The sequence below is a fragment of the Panicum virgatum genome, chromosome 5N (assembly GCF_016808335.1).
Source record: "Panicum virgatum strain AP13 chromosome 5N, P.virgatum_v5, whole genome shotgun sequence".
NCBI classification, from domain to species: domain Eukaryota; kingdom Viridiplantae; phylum Streptophyta; class Magnoliopsida; order Poales; family Poaceae; genus Panicum; species Panicum virgatum.
In genome coordinates this window covers 9,722,249-9,734,844 of record NC_053149.1, presented here as the reverse complement: position 1 = coordinate 9,734,844, position 12,596 = coordinate 9,722,249, and positions in this window count along the sequence as shown.

The window sequence follows — 12,596 nt, the reverse complement described above, 5'->3', positions numbered from 1 at the left end:
TTGTTTTAGCCATATCTTTCACATTTTGACTCCGATTTTAGCGATTCTTGTGCTCACACGATCCTTGCATTGTGCTCTACATCTTTTTCAACTTTTCCAGTACTGTTTTTGTACTATTTCTTATTTGTATTGTTTTTCCTCTTGTGTGATCGTGTAGACGACGTGCCGTTCGAGTGTGATCTTTCGAGGAGAGATAATAATTTTTCTAAACCCATTAATGGACTTTCTATTATTAGTCTTATGTATAGTGTACAATGTTTTCATTATATATAGTGTATAATTTAGTTATAGAATTTAGTTATTAGAGAGACTTTATTTAATCATGTATTTAAATAGAGAGTGAATAATGCTTGTATTTATGTATTTATCATGTATTTCTGTAACTCATGTATTTATCATGTAACTCGTGTATTTCTGTAACTCATGCATGTATTTATGTATTATGAATTCTTCATTCTTAATTATGAAATCAAACACGACGCTCTCTCCTTCTTGACGACTAACTCTCTCTCTTTCTCTGTCCCACTAACACACAAACACACACACACTGACTCACACACACTCACTAACTCTCTCTCTCTTTCTCTGTCCCACTAACACACAAACACACACACTCTCTCTCTCCCTCTAACATACATACACTCTCTCACACACACACACTCTCTCTCTTTCAAACACGCATATTCGTTCAAAGAATTGAATTCTCCTGCTTCATTTAAGGATGGACACATACTCTAACATATTTTTACGGTTTCAGCTAAGGATGGACCCCTTCGGTGATGACGAGGTCGCCAAGCAATACATGTTGGACGCAATAAACGAAGATACAAGGGCCAACACCACCCAGGACGCAATAAACGCAGAGGGTTGTCCAAGTGCTCCAGAGGCTGCTAACACAAAATTTGTCAACCAATGTGGGGTTATTGTTCGGGCAAGAATTCCGATCACCACAAGACTATGGAAAACGAGCAAACCCGAAGAACAGCAACATGCCGTGCCTGCACATCAGAAGGAAATGCTATGGGCAGAACTCAAGGATATGTTCACTCTTCCTGAAGGAGTTGACCAAGAACTTGTGAAGAAATGTTCCTTGAAAAAGATGGCCCTTACCTTTGTAACTTTCAAGAAGAAGTTGTACATCAATTACATCAAGAAGGATAAGGAGCCGAACTGGGACGATCTTCCTCAGGTTAAACCATACTGGGAGGAGTTCAAACAATACAAACTATCAGAGGAAGGCAAAGAAAAATCCAAACATGCCAAGGTGAATGCAGCAAATAAGAAGTACAGCCACCACCTTGGGGCTACCGGGTACAAGAAGTCAGTAAAAAAATGGCAGAAGATGGAGCAGGACCTTATGGATAGAGGCATCAGGCCGACGACTTGGGATTGGCCGGATAGATCCAAGTGGTGGTTATTTGCTAATGGCGTGACACTAAACCAGTTGGATGGAAGTTTGGTCGTGCCCGAGCATATGCAAGAAGTGTCCCGCGATCTAGTCGCTGCAATAGATGAGACCCAACAAGGAACATTCCAGCCTCAAAGGGAGAATGATGAGCTGACAAGAGCATTAAAGAATCCAGAACACCCTGGACGAGCCCGCGGCATCGGCGTGGTCCCATGGAAAGTTGCTTGGGCCGGAGATTCCTCTTACAAGACTCACCGAAAGAGCAAAGCCGAACAGGAAGAGAAACTTCGTGCCATGCAAGAAGAGATGACCAGGAAGGTTGCGTCCTTGGAATCTCAGATGGATGCCAGGGTCAATAAGGCAGTGCAGCTAGCTCTGAGCTAAAGGGGCACTGCTGGGTCGCACCCGGATGTTGTGATAAGCCCGGTCTCTCAGCGACGCAGCAGCTGTGCATCCACAGCGGCGCCCAACGTACAAGCGGAACAGCAACCCCAGATTGAGCCAACGGTGGTAGATGACCAGAGGTATCCAGTGGACGATGTCACCATGCCTACACCGTGCGAGCAAGAAATATATCCATTCTTGTCGCATACTGGTCAGCCCTGCCCCTGAATCCTTCTACTACAATTCATGGAAGGCCGATACCCCCTGGCTACACCTCCGTCACAGTGGAGCAGATACTTGGAAACAATGAGGATCTTGAGCTCGACTTCGTTGGAGGGGATGGAGAGAAGACATTGGGAGACGCACTGCACGGGGCCGTTCTATGGCGCAAGGACGACATCAAACTTACTGCAAGCACAACGGCTCCCGTGCAAACCGATCGCCCGTCTCCGCGGTCTCCCTCACCGCCGTCCCCACAACCACCTCCTTCACCAATGTCTCCACTGGCGCAAAGGGCCACGAGTACTCCAACTCCTCCTGACCCAAAAAAAGGAAAGAAAACGACAGCATCCCTCCCAGCGGCTGGACCCTCAAAGAAGAAGCAGAAAGCGGTCGAAAGAAAATTAACCTACGAGAAAACCGCTGAGGAGTTGGAAGAGGAGACTGCTCGATATATAAAAGAACAATTGAAGCCTAAAGTCCCCCCTCCGAGGGAAAAGGTACCTCTAGAACTAGAGAAAAAGCTTCTCGCAAACCTAGACAACCCACCAAAACCGAAAAGCTTACCCTCGGACTATGATCGTACTCTGACAAAAGCACACAAGGTGAGAAATTTGAAGAAAAAATGTGGCAAGACCATTCCTCAGCTTGGCACACAACAAAAAGGACTCGAGCCCCTCCGGGTGCCAGGGTTGCCACTCCTACACCCGACGGACGTACAACTCCAAGCGGACCTACAGGCCGCGATATTTCTTTCTGAAACTGGATTAATGCTAGAGGAGGCAACGGGGCAAGTGGAGGCGGAAATCCCTGTCGCTCCCGTTCTTACTCCATTCCAGCATGGAAAACCTTTTGTCACTGGGGAAGAGGAGAAAAGTCTAGGCATGCAGATGTTCAATTTACATAGATGGTACCTGCGAATGTCGAATGACGAAGGGAAAATGTTTAGAGTCAAGTATCGTGACCATGATTTCTTCCGCGGGGAGGACGACTTCTGGGTGTACTTTGAAAATTTATATCACATTTACCATCGACAAGCCCTTGACGCCTCTATCATCACCATTTGGGTTTTGTAAGTATCACTTACCTCTACATTAATACTTTTTGTTAACAAGAACATAATTATATGTGTGCATTATAAAATTTCTATTGTATCGTTTAGACAAGAGACCCAAAGAAGCCGAAAACATGGATGGCACCATCAGATCGGCTTCATGTCTCCTTTGCTAGTCAACTAGAAAGTACTCAACGAAAATTACAAGGAAACGTGCCAAAACATATACGATTCGTTCACTAGGCAAAATTACAAATCCTATATATTCATACCATACAACTTTGGGTAAGCCTTGGTCGACTCAATCCTCTGTTATATTACTAAATAAATACTAAGTTGTCTAATGCATGTATGTATATATCCTATCTATATCTGCAGTTATCATTGGATTTTACTCATACTTTTCGTAGAGACCGGCAATCTTATAGTCTTTGACTCAATGAGAAATCCAAAGTCCGCAATCCAACATATCCTAGAACCCTTGAACAGGTAAGTTTAGTTTGCACGATCAAATTTTTTTCTGTTAATAACAATTCCTGAATATCAAACTTAACTTTGAGCGCAGGGTTTGGAAAAAATTTGTGAAAAATAACAAAGGACGTGGTCAATGGAGGTCCGAACTGAACGTTAACATGGATTATCCGGTATGTATTCATAAAGATTTGTCTAGTTAAGTATATAATCCCAAATTATTCTAAATTGAGTAATTCATTTGTTTCTCCTTAAGTGTGCGAGACAACAACAAGGAACTGATTGGTGCGGGTACTACGTATGCGACTACTTGCACATCATGACTCCATGCGGGAAGGCTACTGATGAAGACACGAGAGTACGTCCAAACCGTTCACTAGTACATTTTCATAATTGTACTAACGCACATGGTGTTAATCCTTTTTTCCTAAATGATAGATGTCTCAAATGGGGGATGAATGTTACTCTACTGATCAGATCAACGCCGTGTGCGAGCAGCTCGCCGGATTCATTTTGAACGAGATCTTGGATCCTAGAGGCGAGTTCTACCACGACGGTCACATCCATAGAGGACTTCCATCAACCTCCTGAGGGGACCAGTAGTTGGACTGCAAACATGACTTGTACATTTGTAAATATTTTTAAACGTTATGCCTTGATGTTTGTAAATTTGTAAATATATTAGTTCATCTAATTAGCTTAATTATATGCTCGCATTTCACTTTTAGTTAGTTTCAAATATTCTCTGAAAATGAACACGAACGACCAATGAACGTATAGTCCTATAGAGCTTGAGTGCGTTTAGCAATTATAAAAGAATAAACAGTAATAAATATAACAAACAAAACTGGATTTGGAAAAAAAAGGTCATTGGTACTGGTTGGAAATACCAACCGGTACCAAATGGACTGCCACCTTGCGTTAGCGTGGCAGCCTCTTTGGTATCGGTTGGTCTTTCCAACCGGTACCAATGGAAGCCTAAGGCACCGGTTGAAAAACCCGGTGTCTTAAGGCGAGGCCATTGGTCTCGGTTTGCGGGAACCGGTTGGAAAACCGGTGCCTAAGGCCTTTTCCAACCGGTTCTCATAGCCTGTTTTCCAGTAGTGATCGAGACCAGCAGACGGAGGAAAGGGGTCGGATAACGCACGATCCCCTCGACTCTTTCCTTTTTACCTTTTGTATCATACCCTCTCTCCTTTGAACTATAAAAGGGAGGAGGTGTGCCCGTGATAAGGGGATGGGACGATCGAACAATCACACACACACACCCACGCAGCACAGAGATTTTGGAGCTCGTTCCCTCTCTCATCTGTTTGTAATCCCCTAGTGCAAATCATTGCAGGAACACGAGAGCTCGAACTGAAAGTAGGGACATTCGGCCCGAACCAGTATAATCCTTGTGTAGTTTCCTTGCATTACCATCCAGACCAGTGATGTGCAGCATAAATTTACTCGTCGGTGATATGGAACACCGACACCCTTCCAAACGTTCCTATTATCTAGGGAATGATATCTGTCACTATTGATATTTCACCGCGACTACATTGACTCCAAACAAATGTTTTGGGATCTCAAGTTAAACCGCCGTTTAGGTGCCCGAAAAGGATTTCCACACCATACTAGAATGCTGCCATATTATTCGTTAGATTAGATTGGTTTCTTCGTACTAGTACTATTGTGCAAAACACCACTATTACCACGCCACTTGCTTACCTTACGTGTACACATCTTTACGTTGATTTGACCTCAACTTGGAGGGACCTTGAAACCAACACTTGGTTGTGTTCCACGGTCAACACATGGAAGCCAGATTTTCGCCCAGGCTGCTGGTTTGCTTCCTCTAATCCCTCCGAAAGCGATCGCCATTTCCCTCTCTTTTTCACTGGTGCACATGATGATAAAGAAGAAGAGAGGTCTATCGCCACCATTGAATCTTTCCTCACATCAACCCCTTTTCCATCCCCCCATGCCCGGATCGGATGATACCAACGTTTTTCCACTTGCCTTCCGCTCAAGTGGCTCTCTGATCGCAAGAGTCTAAGCCTACCGCCATTAGGGTAGGTTACCTACACGCGCACCTCGCGCGGACGACGCCGACGACGGCGACGACGACCGTGACGCCGACGACGGCGACGGCGACCGCCGTTGATCATCGACTGGCCGGTATGTGGTCGCTTAAACGTCGCAGGAGCTGAAGTGACAACTCCATGGGCGACCGTAACTTGAACACGCCACTCTTGCTTATGTTCCACGGCCAGCCTTATTCACAGCGAATATGTGTCGACGATGACTATGCACCCGTGTACAGGGATTAAAGCCTAAATCTGATCGCCCTGCACTTGCACACATCTCTAGCTTGACTGATAGATGATCATGACTACTCCTTAATTATATTGCACCTATGCTTTTCCATCACGCATAAGCCTGAATAATTCTGCACGTTTCCATACTGTTCCTGCTGCTTGGAGAGAACCAACGTATACCATATGACAAATTCGATTCAGACGTACTGAACCGGATCAGGGTTAGTGGAATCACAGCTAGATAACTAGCTCTAGGTGCTAGGAAAAAGAGCTTGGCACAGCATCCAAATCTTAACGAGAACCAAAAAGAGAGAGCTCAAGTAGCGGGAAAAGATCGACGCCCCCTACATTTGCTAGTAGCTATAGAGAGCAGCTTATTCATATTCGGACGCATCAGATGGACCTTTCTCTCGGGTTACCAGCAGCTAGTTCTCGCATTTTTAGCAACGGGTGTGGTACCCACCACTAGTTCTCGAACCTAAAAATCGATTTGTAGGAATAGATTCGTCATCCGCCTCTACAAATTGATTTGTAGGGGCGGGTGACGCTATGACCTGTCCCTACAAATCAATTTTCATAATATAAAAAAATTAGAAAAATCTTGAAAAGAACAAAATAGAAAAGAAAAAAATATCCCAACCAACCGGCCAGCACCGCAAGCCTCTCTACTATTGAGGTACTATTTTTTGATGAAATATGTACACTTTGCTTACCTCAAATTTCGCTCGTACCCTACTCTCCACCACACTACACAGTTACTCGTAAGTCTCTGAGACATGCTATTCTTTTATATTAACTCTGAAATCAATTTGTAAGGATGGGTGATGATATCATCCGCCCCTAGAAATTCATTTCCATGGGCGGGTGATGGCTAAAAATTTTTTATTTTATTTTGAAAATGCATTTAAATATTCAAATACAACAAAATAAATAAAAAAGTGAAACTTCTACATTGTAGTTATTGTGAATTGTAGATATAAAAAATATACCACATATATTTTAATGTATATAAAGGTTAAAATCATGGAAACTCGAAAATATAACTTGAGTTGTATGAGATAGTCATAGCCATATATATGGCACAACTAGTAAATAATTTAATAATCCTAAACAGTCCTAAATGAACAATGTATAAAATATAAATTTAGATCTTACCACTACAACTTTGATATTAAACTACTCTACATTCATGGTTGTTTGAAAATAAATCAAAACTGGTAGAAGCTAGAGAACTTATAGTATTTTTTGGACTACTAATGACCTACAACAACAACAACATAGCCTTTTTTCCCGAGCAAGTTGGGGTAGGCTAGAGATGAAACCTAAAAGAAATAAGTTCAAGGTTCAGGCACATTGATAGCTAGTCTCTAAGCGCTCCTATTCAAAGCTATCTCTTTAGAGATATTCCAATTCTTAAGGTCTCTCTTAACCGACTCATCCCACATCAGTTTAGATCTACCTCTACCCCTCTTTACATTATCCACCCGCTCAAGAACCCCATTACGCACCGGCCCCTCAGGAGGCCTTCGTTGGACATGTCCAAACTATCTCAGCCGATGCTGGGTAAGTTTTTTCTCAATTGGTGCCACCCCGACCCTATCCCGAATAACTTCGTTCCGGACTCTATCCCTCCTTGTGTGCCCGCAAAACCACCGCAACATCCGCATCTCTGCTACACTTAGTTGCTGGACATGTCGCCTTTTAGATCACAAAATAAAAAAAAAGTTATCAATCACAAAATTTTAGATCCTATCAAGCTTGACAATTTTGGTATAAAGTTTATCTTCATCCGAGATCATATGAAAAGTTATGATTTTTTTGCATAAGACCATTTGTAGAGGCAGGTGACGGCATCTTTCACCTCTAGAAATGCATTTTCAATGGCGGGTCATCAATTGCTACAGTAGCTTCGCTTTCTTTGTAGGAACATGTCACTTTTTGACCCATCTCTGGAAAAAAATGGGTCGTTGTGTTTTTAGTTGTAGGCGATGTTCCCGTTGATAGCGAAACCCCTGCGGCAACTTCATCAATCTCGAGAATTTGTCGGCTCAGTCTTCGAAAATGCTCATATAGGTAGGATTTGTGTATGTACATTCATATGGGTGAGTATGCATGCATTGTGAGTGTCCGGTCATGCTTGTAAATAAAAAATAGCTAGTGACCTGTTGCATACGTAAATCGCCGCCAGAAGCATAAGTAATCTTTTTTTTCTGGAACAATTGCAGCAAATCTTACCAGCCCAATCAATGGAATTTAACAATAAACTGCAACAACGCAAAGGATCGGACAACCGCCCTTGAGTAAACTGAGATTATCCAGATAGATCACCATCACCTGCTGGCCACATTCCAGCTGCATTGCCTGCTTCTCTCCTCTCAGTTCCGCCTGTCCCGCCGGCCGGCCGACTCATGGCAGCGCATTTTCCTTGAGAGCCCAAATCTGTCAAACCTGGCCGGCCGGTTAACATTGTTGTGCAACAATCATGACAAGCAAGAACATGTGTAGATGCATGCATGCGTAAATTTCTTGGATAGATTTTCATTTGTTAAGTTTGACAGTGTCACTGCAAAACACAAGCATGTTTGGATGCATCCGGTTGTGATTATTGATGAGATTAGATCTAAGTTCCCATCAGGGCAACCATCAGTACGTGTACGCTTGCATTGGATGGGAGTGTGTCCGTAGGTTAAGTGCCAATTGGGACTGGTGGATTGCCGGCCAGGTACATGCATGAACATGTCATGTACGCAAGCTGCAAGTTTAATAGGAAAGTAGGGGAAACCGAACTGCCGAAAACTATCATCGTCCGTACCGCATGTTGCCAAGAAAAGCATTGGTTAAGGCCATGTTCAGTTTCAAAAAAAAATTCTACGGTACCCATCAGATCTACGGTACCCATAATTATCGAATTTTTGAACACATGCATGGAGCATTAAATACAGTTAAAAAATAATTAATTATATAGTTTAACTGTAAATGACGAGATGAATCTTTTAAGTCTAACTAATTCATAATTAGACATTAATTGTTATATAACAACAAAAATATTACAGTACTAAAACCCAACAAATTTCGCGAACTAAAAGGTCTTAGTGATGTTGTCCTTTCCAAATGGGGGCTGAAAACAATGTTGGGAAGTCTAGCTTGGCACGAAATGGGTGACTTTTTAATGTCAGCTCGACTGTCCTATGTTATGTCGCTACTAAATAACCCAATTTATATCCACTTCCTATGAATTGTTTCCTTCTTGTCGTTCTTAAAAAATATTCTAAGAAGGAACCGGCCGTACCGTAATTTTGTGGGTTAGTACAAAACTCTCTCGGTCCACATATATTGTATTTTTTAAATCCTTGTTTTTCCAGGTATATAAGCATATTTTAAAAAGAATTCTTAGCATACACTAAGGAGGAAGGTAATCGATCACCAAAACTACAGAGATGCAATAATTGACACCTGACTTTTTAACTTGAGAAATATTCTTAAAAATATTAATGACGCATACATGCGGTGCTCCTGCCTCATGAATCATGATGTGTCATCGAAACAGATAGCATCAAACAATTGGACCAGCACACAGTAGCCCACAGGCCGAAACTACATTTCCCATTGGTTGGGCCGCCCAGATCGTGATCGATACGATACTCTTGTTGCTGTTGTTATCTAGGCCAAGCGCGGACGGTCTTTCGGGCGCAAAGCACGAGGGCAAGCGAGTCCGAGCGGACCCGTCGCAGAAAGCGTTGGCTCTGCGCGGAGTTTTTTCTTCATTTTTATATTATTTTTTTCAATTTCTCAAAAATATACTTCTGATTTTTTTTTTGCAAATATGTCGCCCAGTCCCCAGGTGAACTGGCGGAAGGAATTTACTGCCGATTCAACCAGCGGTAACAAAGCTGGGCCACGACCTGACAAGATATCGCCGATTCAAACGGCGATAGGAGGGGCGCTTAATGGGCCGGCCTAGGCCTGGAACCAACCGCCGGACCATCCGGCGATAGGTGCCCTGCCGGTTGAGACGGCGATATTTAGCCGCTCACCGCCAGATGGTTCGGCTGTAGGACCACCCCCCCCCCCCCTCGAAAAAGCCGCCGTGCTCCGGCCAGAGCCGCCGACCGCGAGCGCCGCCAGACGGCTCCGGCGCACCGACGCTGCCACCCCCCCCCCCCCCCCCCCGCGTGCCACTGCTCGCCAGCCCCCCCCCCCCCCGGCCACTGCGCCCCACTGGTCGCCCCCACCCCTCCCGCCCCGCGCACGCCGGCGGTCGGCTCCCCGCCGCTGCGCGAGAGAGAAGGGAGGGCCACTACACCACCGCTGCGCGTTTTGTTTCAGGTAAACTTCGAAATCTAGTTATACAAATAGTAGTAGCTAGAATAGAATTAGTGAATAAACGTATGTGTAGAGTATTAGATGTACAAATAGTTATACTGAATATTAGTGATTTGTATATAATTTGTTGATCTAGAAATTATTTAGAAGTTTGTTCGAAAAATTTATTTAGATAGAAATATTATTCAATCAAATCAGAAATATTAGTTTAGATACAAATATTAGTGAGTTGATTTTGGAATATTAGTTTGATAGAAATATTAGTAAGTTATATTATTTTAGATACAAATACTAGGATTATTAGTCCGTTACAGAAATTCTAGGAAAAAAATTAAGGTAGTCATAAAAAATTAATTACGCACCACTACATGATTTAAAATTATATTGGTTGGTAACATATGCTAACAATATTAGATTTGAATGGTCAGCACTATAATATAAGTGACTCACATACATTACTTATTTAATTCAAATATTAAAAATTGTTTGAATAGATTTTCATATGTTAACATCTGGGTACAAAATATTTTTAATATTTAGACTGTGGTCTGAATTTGACTTTACAAAATAACTCAAAAGATTTACAGGCTTTGATTAAATTTTAAGTACGAATAATTACTGTCGTAAATGTTATTAGGCATGTCAGATAATTTGTATTTTCAAGTGTTCTATGGGTCAGGAGAAGTTAGATATGGTCCTTAAGGGATAGATTTGTCAGAGTTTAGCTCGATCAGAAAAAGGGTACCCAGAGCAAGAGAAAAGACTTGGATGTCAATATCCAATTGGCTATTTAAAGCTTTCGGGCTTAATCGAGATGAACATGAGATATCTGTCATCGCAGTGGTCAGTCGAAGGGAATCAGTGTTTTGGGAGCTATTGCCGCTTCAAGGGACGCAAAACTGGAGGAATTATGTTAATATTAGTAGTAGCCGAGGATTACCGCTTGCGTTGTTTATTCAAGCTTTCGAGAAGATTAGGTTTAGTACTGAAGCGGGTGGGGAACATGAAGACCAGGGAGATATAGTATCGGAAGATAAGATCCGGAGACGATGCATGAACCTCATGAAGAAGGGGCTGAACTCGAGATTGTAGAAGATGATATAGATGCTTCACACGAACCTCGTCAAGCAACTGGTGGGGCTGATGAGGGGGAACACATTCCCGAGATAGTCGAAGAGTTTCAGAGGGAGGGTGAACAGCAGAACCATACAATAGATGATGACTCCTCGGATGATGATGATGATGATTATCATGTCCCACAGAATTGGTCCGGGTATGATTTTTCAAAATTAAGTGTAAATGAAGGTGAAGCGGTCCCTTGGGAGTACAGGCAAAATGTGGTATGCATCGGTTCGGTGTATGCCAACAGTAACAATACAAAGAAAGCTATAAAATGTTGGTCCACTCTGTCTTTGCAAAGACAGTTCAAAGTGGTCAAGAGCAGTCCGAGAGCATATGATGTGCGTTGTGTGAGAATCGAATGCTCTTTCAGGGTGTACGCTTCTAAGGGAAAGTGGCAGGATTTCTGGGAGGTCAGAAAAGTTGTGGAATACACATGCCTGCTTGAGCAATTAGAACCATAGCACCGCAACCTCACTGCTAGTTTTATAGCTAACTACATGTACCCTTTGATCGTGGACAATCCTAGTTATGAACTGAAGTCAATTATTTGTGCTGTTGAGGAGGAGTTTAAATATAAAATTAGCTACAACAAAGCTTACAGAGCGAAGCAAAAAAACGCTGGAGATGAGGTGGGGGCGTATGAAGCTTCGTATCATAATATGCTGGCACTGCTGCAGATCATATGCCTTAGAAATCCTGAAAGCTACTACGACTTGAAAACGTATTTATGTGTCCAGAAGCCTGGAAAACAGGTACTCCAATGGTCGTTCTTGGCATTGGGCGCTTGCATTGAGGCGTTTCCGCACTACCGGCCAATCATTTGCATAGATGGGACATTTTTGGCAGGAAGGTATAAAGGTGGATGATCAGCAATATATGGCGTCGTTGAAGAAGGTGGATGATAATGTATGCAAGTGCGAGCGCGAGAAAGCAGAACAGGCGGGATGTGACAACAATACTGGCCGTGAATGATGGATGTTGTACTGGTCTGTTTCATTCGGATCAATCCTGCTGTCAGAATAAGTTTTGTTCCTTCCCGACCAATATGTTGTGTGTTTGTTTCGGAAGCCTCTTCTGGCTTCCTATGTATTGCTTTTTTTGCATGCTTTATATGTGTACTCGTTGTGTTCTGGAGGTTGTTCTCGTTTCTAATAAAATCGTGCATTATCCGGCATTGATAAAATATCATACATAGTACTTTGGAAAATGCAATAAATCCGATCAACTACCTGCATAATCGGTCAGCAGAACCAATAAAGTTTCTAAACAATTCTTGGTTACACCGGCGGACCGTCCGCACCATAGGATCCAA